We start from the raw sequence: 14,902 nt of genomic DNA on the forward strand, positions 1-14,902 counted from the left end.
CCAGGCTCCCAGGAGACACAGTGGCGGGGACCCCGTGCCTCCCCAGCTCCTGAGGCAGAGGGTGGCTGACGACCGGAGCTGGTAATTGCTGCGGGGAGCTGAAGTGACAGGCAATTAGGCACTGGTGTGGTGGCCAAGCCCCATCATAAGCATCAGGTAAGCTGGTCTCCCAGGGTGCTTGGTTTAGTCCCCCTGGGCCTGGCTTTTCACTGCACCAGGGGTTTTTTTTAGAGCATTCATATTTTCCATCCTATGGCGGGGATTATGCCTGCTTATTAGTGTCACCATCACCCCAAGAAGGAGAGATGCCCTCAGGCATGGGTACCAGAAGGAGGGCTGGAGGTGCTTTGGCTGCACCCGTGCTTTCCAACAAAGTCCTAGGAGAGCAATGGGCAGGGGGAGGGCAGCATCGCCCGGCGGCAATTGCACGTGCAGCGACATGCCCGTGCGTGTAGGAGCATCTCAGCCTCTTGTGTTTGCACACGCATGTGTCTGCGCACGTGTATATGCGGATGTTCAGCTAGCTCGTTGTGAGACAAGGTTTTCCCCACGGTACACAGTGCTGGGAGGGTGTGTGAGCACGTGCGTGGGGGTCACCGGGTCTTCCTCCTGCTCCCCAGGGTGTACCAGAGTAAGGCAGGCCTGCTTTATCTTGTGGGAAAAAAATCTACCCAGCTTGAATGACATAAGAAATGACCTGAAACATAGGGCTGAGGCACAGTTAAGCATAAAAAAAAAAATAATAGGAGCTTCCTGGTAATGGCACCCTGGGGCCTGGGTTGTTTTATGGTGGCAGGTCAGTGCCATGAGATGGGTAAGGAGGGAGGGAAGGGGGCCCCTCTCCCAGCTCTTGCCTGCTTTTCCCCTTTTGGGAAGGCATTGCTTTTGTATTTTACATCCGAACACTTTTTTCCCAGCTGCTATCCCAAGCTGAGCATTAAGGACCAGCTATTAGAGGCAGCTGGGGGTGCAGAAAGGGAGGAAGGCTTCAATTTAAATGAGCATTTGAAGCTCAGGGCTGGAGCGGCTGCACTTGTGAGAGGGAATGGAGGGGGGGATCTAATTTTTAAATAAGCACCGTCCTACCTCTGCCTTGTGCCAGCTGCCCCACACCCCCCGTAACAGTCTCCTTACCACGATGCAGAAGGAAAAAAAAAAGAATAAAAAGAGAACGGGGAAATTCTTGAGATTCTTTCCAATGGAAAAAATGTCTCCACTTATCACTCAGTGTCAACAGCGGCAGACACCTGTGTTTAAACACCCAACGACGAGCAGCAAGCCAAAAGGTAACCTAAAGCCTCTGCTTCCACCTCCCTGCGCGCACGCAAGCGGGACAATGGACTCGGATGCCTCTCCATCAGCCCGGCGGGGCTGCGGCCAGCATCTCGAAGCCATGTGAAGGCGAGCTCAGAGGTGGCAAAGCTGGCAGCATCCTGCGGTCAGGAAATGCCTGCAGCCTGGCTGCCGGCCTGAGGCATTATCGTGCGTTCCTTAATTAGACTGTCACCTACTTATCCCTCCCTCCTCCCCGTCCTCCGCAAACTCTTGCTTCATCGCATGCAGGGGTAAGCCGTGGCGTTCGCTATTTTCCTGGCCGGCCAGCCTGCGTGGGAAGCTCAGGAAGGAGGATGAAGGACGTGGCACAATGTGGTGGGTAAGCACTGGGAAACCTAGCGTACACTTCCCCCAGTCTGGGGATGCATGGAGCGTATACTCTGGGGTGAAGCGATGCTCTGTGAGCGGCAGGGTTATTTGCTCTCGTGGTGCCACAGCATGGCCCCTCATGCTGGCACACCCGAGCCCCGTGCTGCTCGTCTTCATCTGCTGGGAATGCCAGGCACTTCACGTACTTGCTGCATGGGGATTTTTTTGGTCAGCCCATCAAACCTCCTGTTCTTCCAAATGCCGCATCCATCACTCTCACTGCTAACCAGTACCCATGAAGCAGAGGGCCTAAACAGACTTTCCCCCATTCACTTCCTACCTTCTCTCAAGTTCTTGTTCATGAAAAATACCGAAATTTTGGGGAAGAGGATCTCCAAACATTACAGCAGGCTTGTGTTTTCCAAGTCCTATGAAATGCTAAGGTGTTGGTAGGAAGCCACCACCATGTGACAGTCTGGTCAGGGGAACACCTACTTCCCATCCCTCAGTCCTCACCTGTTTCCTGTGTGATCTTGAGCAAGCTGCTTATCTTCTACATTAATTTCTTAATTAATGCTTAATTTCAGCTTGATTCCTACAGGTGAAGAATGGAAATAACAACAACACTGAAGCCCATTTGTAGAGCGTGCAGAAATACACTGCATGTGAACACACAGAGATGGTCAATGATTAGTGAACATAGAATCATATGAACATAGAATCATAGAATGGTTTGGGTTGGAAGGGACCTTTAAAGGTCATCTAGTCCACCCCTCCTGCAATGAACATACATCACCAGACATCACTGAACACGTATCCATTGTGTTTGCTTCATTATTTCTATTGCTGCTGCTTTTCTTTTGGCTTGGTTAGTGATAATGCTACTGAGATGTTTTCTAAATAGTTTTAAACAACAAAAAAAATATCTCTTGCAGTCAATAGTAGTTAATTTACCATGCTAGGAAGATGCATCTTCGTTAAGGTCCATGCATCCCACAGCATCTAAGCCACCAGAATGGAAATGTTGGCTCACACCTTCTTCCAAGACCTAGTTCATCCTGGCTGATTCTTGTTACCTGAAGTGCTTGGATTTGGTCTGTAGTCACTCTCAGCACCTCTTACAGCAAAGCAGATGCTCCAGAGGGGGATGTATAAATTTGGTGAGTTGAAATGTTCTCTAAAAGGAGAGGTCCTTTCTCAGCATAGGTTTAACTGTTTAAAGTGGGACTCCTCTGGTCCGGCCACACCACGCAGCCCATTTTTTTTGCTAATAGAGTTGAAAACAGTGAGAGTTTTAGCTGGCATCGCTGTTTCATTTGGAGAAGTGATTTTTTTCTCATGTTATGCAATGTTTTTCCCCAAATCAATCCACTAAGCAGTGTCCCCCAAGCGCTGCATAATTCAGCATCATTTGGTGCCTGTAATGTTACAATTACTCTTCAAGGCTCATTTGCTTCAAGGTCTTCAGGCTGTAAAGTTATGGGAGGGTGGTTAGTTGATTTTCAGGAATGTCTACTCTCTGGCAGGGGCTGGAGAAGGAAGGAACCGAAAAGAAATGCATGCAAATTCAATGACCTAGCAGGAACTTCAGAGGCATTTCAACACAGTGATACCCACAGGCAAAGAAATCGTAATTGTTCAGGGGAAATAGGGCCTTGCCAACTTCTATGATTTTATCGGGAGTCTCGTAATTTCCAGAGTGTCCTTAAAAGCCCAGCTGCTGGAGTCATCCCATTGTCAGGCAGTCTCAGCTTCCTTTTAAATGAAAAGGAACGTTTCCAGCCTTTTTTTTTTTTTTTTTTTTCCAGAGAAAACCTTGAGAAAGTAAAGTATACTGAGGGTTCAGAAATGGAAGGAAAAGAGAACCCAGGTCATATTAAAAACAAGCAGAAAACCAACACAGAAATGCACGATCAAAACCATGCTCACTCAGTGGTTTTTTTGGAAAAACTCAATGCCAAAACCAAATCTATTGCCATTTTCATCTGGACAACTGATTTGCAGACACTTGTGCTTGTCTGTCCCAACCTTGTACCCTTGCCTCGCAAAGACTCAGGTGGCTCCAGGATGGGGCAGGAGGGAGATGCTGAAGGTCCACCTTTGCTCTTTTTCTTTCTCTTCTCCCCATTTTCATCTGTGACTTGTAGTTATCCAGCTCTCAGGGGCATTGTCAGCCCTAAAAGTATGTGTGCCCTGACACAAATGCTTGTTGCTTTGCTACTGTATGTATGAACTACTTTTATATCGTCTTTGGGCAATACCTGCTTAGGTATTCCCTGCTGCCTGGCACAGCAAGCTCTTACAGTGTAGATGACGGTGGCATCCAGCGTGGCTCGCTGTCCTGCATCACTTCCACCTCTCTGTGCGGTGTCTTAGCCCACCTGGCGTTGCTCTGCTCCCTGAAGGCACCGCTCTCCTCCACGTTTCCATCCAAGTTCACGTCTACAGGGATGTCTTGGCACACATGCTGCCCATGTTCCCTGGCCACAGCTGGCATCTGGCTGCCCACGCAGCTTTCCCCATCGTGAACATCATCCCAGCCCCGGGGCCCGTGCGGTACTGGGATCTTCTCCCCTGGATGAGGGTGCGTGGGATGGCTGATGGAGGACATTAACTTCATCAGAGCCAGTGAGAATTTGGTGAGACCTGAGGAGAGTTAACCTTCACAGGGAGGCTTGAAAGTGCTTTTGTAGGGGAGGAGCTGGCATGGACAGTTTTTTGAGAGCTAAAGTAGTGGTGTGGAAAGTTGGCTGTGCTTTTGCCCCCTGTCATGGCTGCAAAGTTAAAACCGTGATAAGTGTGGGGGAAGGTGGAGGGATTGTAGCTCCTCCGTGTTGTGGTAACAAGGTCTGGTGAGGGGATTAAAAACCAGCTGCAAAGGCATGGTTATGCTTGCAGGGTAACTGGGCCCTTAATTATGTGAGTAATCTTCCTGAGCGGGCTGGTGCAGATACAAGTGATGAGTAAGTGCTGCAAGGTCACGTTTGCAAGAGGAGTGTAGGCTGGAGGGCTGGCCAAAGCCTGCACGTGGACTTGGAGGAAAGGCAAGGGAAGGAGAAAGGCAGGTGAGCAGCTGGGCGAGGGGAGGAGAGGAATCTGTCTTGGCCAGAGGACATTACCTGCCTTTCCTAGGAGGGTTGTTATAAAGACCTGAGGTGGGATGCCTGAACTGAAAGTGAAGAGACTATCTTTTTTTTGAGCAATGCACCTTTCCATTCAGAAAATGGCACTGGGCTTTTTTGTTAGAAGCCATGAGTCTTTACAGCACCTTTCAGTAGTACCGTGAGTCTATCCCCCCATTCCTCAGAGCGGTCGCTCAAACAAGGCTGGAGATAAGTATGGCCAGGGATGGAAAAACTTCACGTTTTTAGAAGCTTCTTCACTCAGTACTGGATCAGCACCCAAAGGTTTCAGCACTTACTTTGAGCATGTTTGGACTTAGCTGGGGCCTCCTGGAGGCAAAAAATAAGCTTTGTCACAGCATTTGTTCTGCTTCCAACAGGCTCGCGGCAATGCAAGCACAATGCCGCTTTCCTCCAGCCCTCTGAAATAGCCCTTTGGCTAACCAAGGAGCCTCCCCATCTGTGGAAGCTGGTGACTTCAATCTTTTCCTGGCGAGCTGTCGGCTGGCACAGAGGAGGTACGTGTACGATGTTCTCTCCATAGTTATGCTGTTGGTCCAAAATACAAATCCCAAACTTCCAGACTGGATTTTGCTCTTTTTGTGTGTGGAAGTATGAAGTGTTGCAGTTCTGCAGGCCACTTAGGGAGCTGTAGCAGTTGCGATGTGAGGAACTGTTCGATGTGAAAACAAAGTACTAGACTCTGAGCCCTTTTCTGCGCTACCTTTGTGCCAGCAGCTCTGTGAACACCCAGCGCTGTGCGGGAAGGACTCCTGTGCCCTTCATGCAGCGCTGAGCTGTGATCCCCCTTTGCTCTTCATATTTCAGTGAAGTCTCTCTCTCTGTCTCACTGTCTGCACAATTCTGCCAAAGGTTTGGATTCCTAATGCTGCCAAAATGTCTTGCTGAAATCAAAGAGTGAAAATATTTCTGTTTCTGAAAGGACGCACGTTGCTGCTGACAAGGAGTGAAGTCTTTCTTTCCATAGACAAAACCCCAAATGTCTGTTCTGGCTCTAAGTAGATATTAGCTTCAGCCTAAGGAAAAGAGCAACAAATCAGGAAAGCCGAGTTTCCTGCAGAAAGCCCAGTGTTTGCCTGCCCGGTAACTGAGTGCTAATTCCAGGAATAAAACAGCTGCTATCCTTGCACACAGGCAGTTGTCTCGGAATTTAAAGAGGAAATGAAATGCAGAAAGGAAACAAACAAAAAATTAAAACGTCATGTATAAAACCATGCCAAAGGTATAGAGAAGCAGAAGTTCTCATTCAACGAAGCGTTACATGATTGCTCGATAGGTCAGTAAACAGTGTAGGTGAAATTCTGGGTCCTCTGAATCTGATTGTCAAAATTTGGAGGCTGGGTCTTTCTCACAGACCAAGCTGTGCATGTGTACCTCATTTTGCCTAAAATGCTTAGTCTGCTTTCATGCTGTTTGTGGGAGAGGTTGAGTGCTGATCCATGGAAAAACAGTGCCTGAGATGTAACCAGCACTAAGTCAAGGCGGTCCGGCAAGTACAAATTCAGAGAGACTTCAAAATCTAGGAAAAAGTGTTCACCAAGACAGTTTCCGCTACTGATTGAGTTGTAACAGAGAGTTTTACATGTGAACTCGCACAACCCCCATTACTTTATCATCTTGGTGCTTCATCATCTTTATTGCATTCATTCTTGTGCAGCCCTAGGAGATGCAGGTCTCTCCTGGCACAGGTGAAGAATATAATCAGAGTGATTTACTTATCCTGCCTTATCCTGGCTGGTCTTGCGTGTAAAAGGCCTTTGTCTTCAGCCGTGGCTTAGTACTGATGCAAGACCTTTTCCTGGTGCACTTCTGTCTCTGCCCCTTCCTCCCATCGAGAGCAAAATGGCTTCTGCTGTATTTAGTAGGGATGCTGTGCAACACTGAAGAGCAATATCCTGAGGTAACCCCCAAAATGGCTTTTATTCACGCTGTGCTGCTTCTTGCTGAGGGGTCCTGTGTGCGCGGGAGTTGCTCCTAGCTTCCCATTGCCACGTCTGCTTTACCCTCCTGCCCCGTATTCCCCTCTCCTCCACAAATTCCCTCTGTGAGACTCCTGTTTTCTTCTCTCCCCTGACCTCTGCTTTGCTGTGCATCCCCACTGATGTGCATGACCTGGGTAGGGTAGGCTGAAGGGGTCTGCTCTCTCCTCCTGGGGCACCTCGGGGTCCTGCTGGCATGCCCTCCCTTTGCAGGAGGCTCCTCTCCTTGCCCATGCAGAAGGCACCGGGCCTCTTTGTGGCATGACATGGATCTGTGTGCATCAGAAAACATCATAACTCTGGAGAAGGGATTGCTTTGGACCAGCTGAGAAGCTGACATCCCTCAAAAGGCTTTAAAGCTCCTGTCATTGGCTCTACAAGGACTCCGGAGTGCATTTGCATCTTCTAGATTGCCAGAGAAAAAAACCTTCCCCTGTCCTTTTTGCCCTTTCCACTGTCAGAAGATGCCTGGGGAGAGAGAAGCTGCGCTCCAAGCCATCTGACTGCCCCTCTTTGCGCTGCTCCCCTGGCAGGAGGTGGGAAATCACCGACTTCACCATGCCTTTTGCTTTGCCTCCCTGCAAAGTGCCACCACTGGCAGGGAGCTGCGGCTTGGGCAGCCTGCTGGGATGCTTTGCTCTCTCTTCCTCTCTCCTGGCAGCCTCCTGACTGCATGGGAACAATGGGATGACGTGACCGGAGCCCTGTAAATACTAATTCCCCTTTGAGGCTGTCGCACCAAACAGGAAGCTCAAACAGCCCCAGAATAGAAATTCAGCCCTCGCTCCGCTCCTCAGCAGGGGCTGCTCCCAAAGAATGCTGCCCGCCAGAGCCCTCCTCGCGTGGCCGAGCCACTCTGCCCCTCGTAGCGTTCCCCAGGCCCGGTGCTTTGACTGGACCATGCTCATGAGGAGGTCATCTCCTACCTCGGACTGGCAGGCAGGTGGGTTTTGGGACGTGCCTTGCCCTGGCAGAGCTGAGGGTGGCAAGTGATATTTCCTACAAGGATGGATTTATGTTGGGGGGGAGGCAGGAGCCTTGGGAAGCAGAACCAGGAGGAGGTGACACTGGTTTTGGGGACAGATCGCGGAGGTGAGGCTGTGCTGTGCCTGCTCGTGTTACCCCTGCTCTGAGGTGGGCTGCTTGTTGCCAGAACTACGAACATCACATTGACCTGCCGATAACCTCCCCTCTCAAAACTCATTTTCCCTTTTGCACTGAACAGTGGGGCATTAGCACGTGAACTTGCAATTGCTGCCGGGCTGTTGTTACCTCTGTAACACGTTTACTGGGACATCTGTTGAAATCAATAGGCGATTAGGAAGTACCCTGTAAAGGAGTGAAGTGTTGATCCAAGTGAGGATGCACCCTGCGTGGAGGGTTTGGATGTGTCAACTGGATTGCAGGACCTCTGCTGAAGCAAAACTTTCATGCCTGCTCCCTTTAAACTGCCCTGAGCGTTCAGAGCACCCCCTGTGCTACCTTCGCTTGTCTTTCATATTTGGTGTATTTGCAGTTCTTGTGAGTGGGCACGTTGCATTTAAATGAGGCTTTGGTCATCCTGACCTGCTGCTCCTTATCCTGCAGTCCTGTAGTCCAGCAGTGATGTGACAGTGTTGGATTTTGGATGTCAGGAGATTAATTGGTGCTGAGCATGTGCGGGTCGGTGGCGCAGAGATAACGCTGTGTGGGTCGGTGGTGCTGAGCGGGTGCAGAAGGGTGGTGGTGCAGCATGGTATCGCACGTGGTCTCAAGGACAGGCACAGCCTTTTCAGGAAAATCCTTTTGTCCCCCAAGCTTTGACTGGCTTTCTGTGAAATGAGGATAATGGGTCTCTATCTATCAGACTGAGCTGTTTGGAGCAGGTACCATCTCCTAGTCTTTGTGCAGTAACAAAGTCCCTTATGCTGGAAGTGAGGTATTACCCGCACCACTGACCTCTGGTTTATACCATGGCAAGAGCCATGTTGCAGCCAGAGCTAAATCTTTGGTGTTGACTTCAGTAGAAGGTGCTTGGGCTGGGAAGGGGCTCCCAAGAGACAGTTACAAGAAAGGTGCCCCAGCGTGTGTGGATGAGTTCCCCCTCTGGGTGAAGAGAGATGCGATGATGCTTTCCTGAGGGACGTAGGTTGGCTTCCTAGCTCAGGGACTCATCAAACCACAAAGTTTACCTGAAGACTGATGCACAGCTGTGCTCTGGGCATGCAGACGGACTATGGCGTTGTAGGCATGTCCTCCCCTGCCAACCTGTCTACCTGACAGCATGGCAGGTCTTGCCTCTACCCATCTTGAGACTCTCCATCGGTGTCTATATTGCTTTAGGCTTTTCTGGGTTAGGAGAAGAGTTCAGAGGGCTGGGGACAGGCAAATGTGTTTGTCCCTTTGTGCCATTGACATGTTTTAGCACAGCTTTCTCTGGTATTTCCTAGAGTTAGCCCTGAGCAGCTAAATGGAAGTAAAAATGGGGAAATCCACATGGAGGAAGAATACTATGTTTGGTAAGCTCCAGCCTGGCTTCTTGGATGGCTTCAGGCAGCTCTTTAAAGACCTGTTTCTAGGGGCTTGCTCTGAAAATGGGGACATCCTGACCTGTGTTGGTGACAGAGGACACAGCTTTGCTTCACTTCCCTGACTGTCTTCTGTGCTTCTATCTCATTTCCATTACTGTTCTTTAACCTCGGTCTTACCACCTTCTGACTGCTCTCCAAAAAGTGCAGTCATGATGATAACATGCTGCTTTCATCTGCAAAGTACACTGGTACCTATTGATGAAAACACCCGTAAGATACTACTGCACTGCTGGTAGGGGAAGGATTTTCTGCCTTGGCACTCAGCATCTGCCAGGCTTCCCTTGCATATATAGGTAGTCAGGAGGGTCACCAAGCTTGCAAAATTTCAAGATGGGAGCAAAGCTTCCTGATATTTCCAGTAACCATCTCTAATCATTATTTTAACTAGGGGAGAAGGGATTGAGCTTGTTACTTGTGTGAGACTGAAGGTGTATCTAGTTTTCAGCAAGCGTTTTGTAGGATAGCGGCCCTCTGGGAGTTAGGCTGAGATAAAAGAACACATCACTGCATCCTCCCATGGCTGTGCCTGAACTTTCCAAGTTATACCACCATTTATTCTCAGCTTCTTGCCCACAGTGCTGCTGATAATGCATGTTTCCAGCTTCCATCATGCACAAGGTTAAACATGACATCTCCTGAAATGCTGAGTGTCTTCTTCCCTGCACCCTCAAGGTGACAGGCTAGGAGCAGATCTGCTGAGGAGGAAAGAAAAAATACTTGAAGACAGGGAAATGTGTTTTCACACTCTGTTTCCAAGCTGAGATTGGAGGAGAAAAAGAGCAGGGACCGAGCTTCTGTGTAGCACAGTGATCTGTCAAGAGCAGTGGCAGCTGGGAACTGCATGGCTCAGGAGGCTGGGTAATGGGCTATGAAAGTCCTTCACCTCTGGGTTCACAGTGTTCAGCCAGGCACTGGCCAGCAGTGAGGGAATATTGTTACTCTGGCAGAGCTGCTCAGTGGTTTCTGTGAAGACAAAAGGACTCACTGCTGTTCTGACAAGCCCTATTCCTGCTGCGGCTCCTAGCAAGTGCTTAAGGAACCAAAAGCTGGTTTTGACAACACCGTTGTTGCCCCATTGGAAATTACTGGGAGAAATGGCTCCAGCTAGACCAGCTGATACTTGTGTGCACCTGTGACTTGGGCACACAAATGTTTTTCTCATCTGTTTAGTGCCAGATACAGAAATGTGTGTGTTCAGTTCAGAATAACTGAAGAGATGGGCTGGATATCAAAAAGCAGTAACTGGATGGGCTAGCAAGACAAGACGTGAATGGGAGTGCATTCACACGGGCAGACCAAACCTTGTCAGTGGTAGCTGGGAGCCTGGAGAATCGTCCAAGATTACAACCAAGTCCCTGACAGTCCCTTCCTGGGAAAAGGATAACTTCACGTGTTGATGGAAACCACTACACACTCTTGCTATTGGTACCTTACCAAAATGTTGCTGTGCCAGATACTGGAGAAATTTGCACCCAAGATAGAGAACTTTCTAGCTGAAGGATAGCTGGCTTGAAGTTCAGAAAGGGAGCAGTATAAAAAACACTTGCTATTCAGGAGAGCACTGGCAAGGTGGCATATGCTTTTGGTGAATTTTCAGGCATCAACAGTGACAAGGTGTAAACCTCCCTGGGTAAGGCTGCAGTTGGCTGGAGGTGGTGAAAATACTAAAAGGTTGGTGCAAATTGTGACTGCCTCAGTGGCTGTGGGCAAGGAGCGAAATAATTGGCTTGACCTCGGGATAGGTGTCAGACAGGCTTGTGCTCGAACACCGGCTTGTTTCAAGAGACATTGGAAAAAAATGTTCAAAAGAACCACTGATGTAGCCCTCAGAGGATGTGAGAGTAGTTAACTGTATGCTTCACTGATGAGACTGGCCTCAATGGACCTTTGCAGGAAGACTGATGAAAATTTTTAGGAAAGAGGTTCAGGGAGAAGACATGTTAGATCTAGAGAACTAAAGTGAAAAGACAGATAGTGGTAATATCCAGCTTGGCAAACACATTCCTGTGCAGATCTTAAGAGGCTGCAGTGCTTTACCCTTCCTATGAATTTTAGGCATCTTGGCAATGCGGTGACAAGGAACCTTAAGCATTGCCTCAAAACCTGGTGTCAAGCTGGGCATGTGACCCTGCTCTAGCTAAACTCGCCAGCTTTTAGAATAGGTCACCATGCTACGATGTAGTGTAAAATTAAACCGGTGGCGCCTGGTTCAGGAACCTTGTACCGCGTGTGAGACAGGCATGGACAAAACCTGGCATTCTGAAGTTCTCTGAACTGGGAAGATGGCAAAGCGTGGCTGCAGCCTGGATTTACAGCACCATCAGTGGCGATAGACGTCAGGGTGTGTGGGTTAAGGGATTGAAGGGTTGCCGCCAGAGTGAGCTGATGGGGCTGGCAGCTGCTGAGCCGGGCACCCTGGCAAAGCTGTGACCTGGTTGAAGAGCCTGGAAGCGCACAGAGGTGGTGAAGGATGGAGGGAGACGGCTGACCACTGGCTTGTGTGTGTGCGTTTGCTGCTGGCGGCGCTGATGCCCGGCTGTGGTACACAGCATAAGGCAGGAGGGAAGGGATGGGACGCCCAACCTGTTGTGTGGGTGCAGGCAGCGGTCGCATCTCTGATGCTGGGGTTGGGGGAGCTGCTGTGGGCTGATTGTCAGAAGGACTGCAATCCTTCTGTCAGGGATCAGGGGAGGGGCTGGGGCCGTTTCATTTACCTTAACATCCCGTGCCAGCTCCCCAGAGCTCCTTGGGGCTTTCTGAGCCTATGCATCGCATTATTGCAGTGACCTTTCTTGAATTGCTTTGGGCTCAGTATCAGCACAGTCTACCCCTGTCTATATTGAAAATAGGATTACTTTCAACTTTCCACCTCAAGAGGCAAATTGGAGTCCACAGAGCAGGATTTAAGCCGTTAAGGCATTCCTATTAATTAGTCTTCTTTCCAGCAAACTCCCTGGAAGTAGAAAAGGCAGAGGTAAGATGCAAAGCCCCTCATCTCTGGGGTGGGCTCTGCCAGAATTGTTGGGGTTTTTTTTCAGTTTATTCTGCTTCTGAGGTACGTATGCTCACTAATGTCCTGTGGGGGGAAAGCAGGGTTTAGCAAACAAAGCCCTGTGAAAAGGGAGAGCCAGAAATAGAAAGGCTGTGAATATAGAAGCCCCAGGCAGTGTCTTCCTCTGCCTGGAAGAAGCTTTCCTTATTACAAAAGCCACCTTCTGACTGGCTCTCTGATGGCCCCTAGCAGTTAGGGGAAAGGAAGGCCATCAGAGAGACAATTTTCTTTTTGAGGCACAGTAAAGACCTATTCATAAAAGAAGCAGCAGGAGGGAAGGTGGGGAAGGGAGGAGGAGGGAAACAAAGGGAAGTTCAGCCAGACCTTCTTCCACTGTACGAAAACAGTCTTGGTATTAACCCTTTAACACTGCTTTGAGCATCCTCAAGCCCTGAAAATCTGCTAATTAATCCACAGGCTGGTATAAGGGTAATAGGAAGATGGGAACTGAGTCCTGAAGGTTTTGCTGGGTTATCCATCACCACTCTACCCTCCCTTACCCATCCTGGCAGGCAACAGCGTGGTTTCCAGCAGGCGTATCCCTGCAAAGGACAGGTCTTCTAGTGGGGAAACTTCAAAGCTGTTTCAGGGAGACTGGAAACTCTCCTACCTTTGAGTTTTGTTCCAAAACATTGCCTGCTGGTTCAAACTTTCTGGTCTGGGCCAGGAGTCTTCGGTGAAACTAGCTCTTTCAGTGAGAAACCCGTGAAAACTTTGCACAGGGCCCGATCTGGACTATGTTTTACCAAAGAAATGCTCTGCTTGTGGTTGGTCCTTATAAATAGAAGTGCTGGGACCAAGGAGAAAGTTCCTGGGACACAACTTTGAATGGCTGAAAGGAGGCAAATCACCAGGAAGCAAGCCTAGGGGAGATCTGGCAGTATGAGGCTACTAAGTCTCACATGCTCATGTTAAGGGTATGGACATGAAGTCCTCTCTGGAGACAGTGTGACAGGTATTAAAGGGTTAAAAAATCACAAAGCAGAGGGAGTTCTGGGCTTTAAAAAATGATGCTCAGTGTAGTTAAGTGGTGCCCACAGAAGACAAGATTCTGCAATGTTTCTGTGTCACTCCGCATCTCAGGTTTTTTTTAAAGAAATATGTTGTATTTGTTTGGGGGAAGTAATGGAAATTCATAGGAAACATGAAAAAGCTAGTCTCAGACTGATTTCCAGGAATTTTCCTAAGAACAGGTTTTGATTTTCCAGGTAGCAGTAGTCAGTCGCACAGTCACAGCATGCGCGTGCCTTATAACATCCTAGTGCCTTCTCTGTTAATACCCTTCAGCTGAATTACGTCTTAACATCAGATATGACAGGGTTACGACCATACTTTTTGTGCCTTAGGTGTCCCAACTGGCTTCAGAGGGACAGCCCCACACCAGCAGCAATACCTCTGTTCCTGGGAGAAGGGTTTGCGGAGATCCACCTTGGAACTGCAAACTCCAGACACAACTCCTCTTCCTCACTGACCCCTTCCCGACTCTTGTGGCCCTGCTGTATCTGAAGCAGAAGCCATGCTCGTGTCTTGATTCCTTACGTGCAGGCCAGCAAGGCTCTGATGGGGGATACCGTACCTGACAAGGAGCAGGCATGGGGCGAGCAAACCAAGCAGCTCCTGCAGAAAGCTCAGAGGGGATGTGGAGTTCATTCCTTGTGTGCAAGTGGCTCGCTCCATAGGTTTGATCCACTGATGTTACACTTCTTGTTAATAATTTTCAACAGCAAGTCACTGGGTAATTCAAGACCTGAAATAAGGGACATCTGAAAGGCATACAAACACATGCCATGTCTGTTGGGATGCCATATAAGTTGCTCACCTGAATTACTTGCACTTAAAATGTATCAGAAATGTTTATGGCAGCTAAGTACAGTTAGAGCTCCTCAGGGTGACGGAGTTGTTGAGGAAGGGTTAAGTAGAAACAATGGGATAAACAGGGTGAGGGGAAACGTAGGCTGAATACCAGGAAAAAATTTCTTGGTGCTAAGGTCACTTGGGCTGCGAGAGGGGGAAGTGGCAGCTCACCCAGGCTGCCTTTGCGGGATGGCTGCGGGATTGGGGATGCTGAGCGAAGGGGGATTGGGTTCTACAGAGATGCTGGCTGCCTGGTGTGTGTTTTCTGCCTCCGAGAGCTCACGAGTGGCTGGAAAGGGAAATGTCCTAATGCTTGTGCTCCCTGAGGGTTTATACTGCAGCCCAGCAACAGGGTTGGGATCTGAAATAAGGAGGCAAACCAGGGAGTGAGTGAGGAAAAGGAGTGGCCTTAAAGGAATGCATTGGAAACGGTTTCCCTGAATAGATGACAATCATTGCCCAGAAATATCTGCAAAGAGAGGTGTGAAAAGGACACCTTTGGCCATGAATCAGGCTGATTAGGGATCCCTGTGGGGCAGAGCAAGATGGTAGGCTGGGGTTGTGCTCAGACTTGGCACTACGGTGCCTACGGCAGTTTCGGCTGTAACATTTTCCTGCAACCCCTACCCTGGTCAGGTCAGCACATCTGGAGAAATCTGT

At 49.2% G+C, this 14,902-nt stretch overlaps 1 long non-coding RNA gene across 1 annotated transcript in view; it reads left to right on the top strand.

Annotated features, from left to right (window-relative positions):
* Positions 1 to 4,605: 4,605 nt before the first annotated feature.
* LOC128150182 (uncharacterized) overlaps positions 4,606 to 14,902 on the top strand; it is a 28,781-nt gene continuing 18,484 nt past the window's right edge. Inside the window, exons 1-2 of the long non-coding RNA XR_008237964.1 lie at positions 4,606 to 4,709; positions 5,147 to 5,284. This is a non-coding gene — a long non-coding RNA (uncharacterized LOC128150182). The remainder of the gene's footprint in view (positions 4,710 to 5,146; positions 5,285 to 14,902) is intronic.

This window comes from Harpia harpyja, chromosome 13 (assembly GCF_026419915.1).
Source record: "Harpia harpyja isolate bHarHar1 chromosome 13, bHarHar1 primary haplotype, whole genome shotgun sequence".
NCBI classification, from domain to species: Eukaryota; Metazoa; Chordata; class Aves; order Accipitriformes; family Accipitridae; genus Harpia; species Harpia harpyja.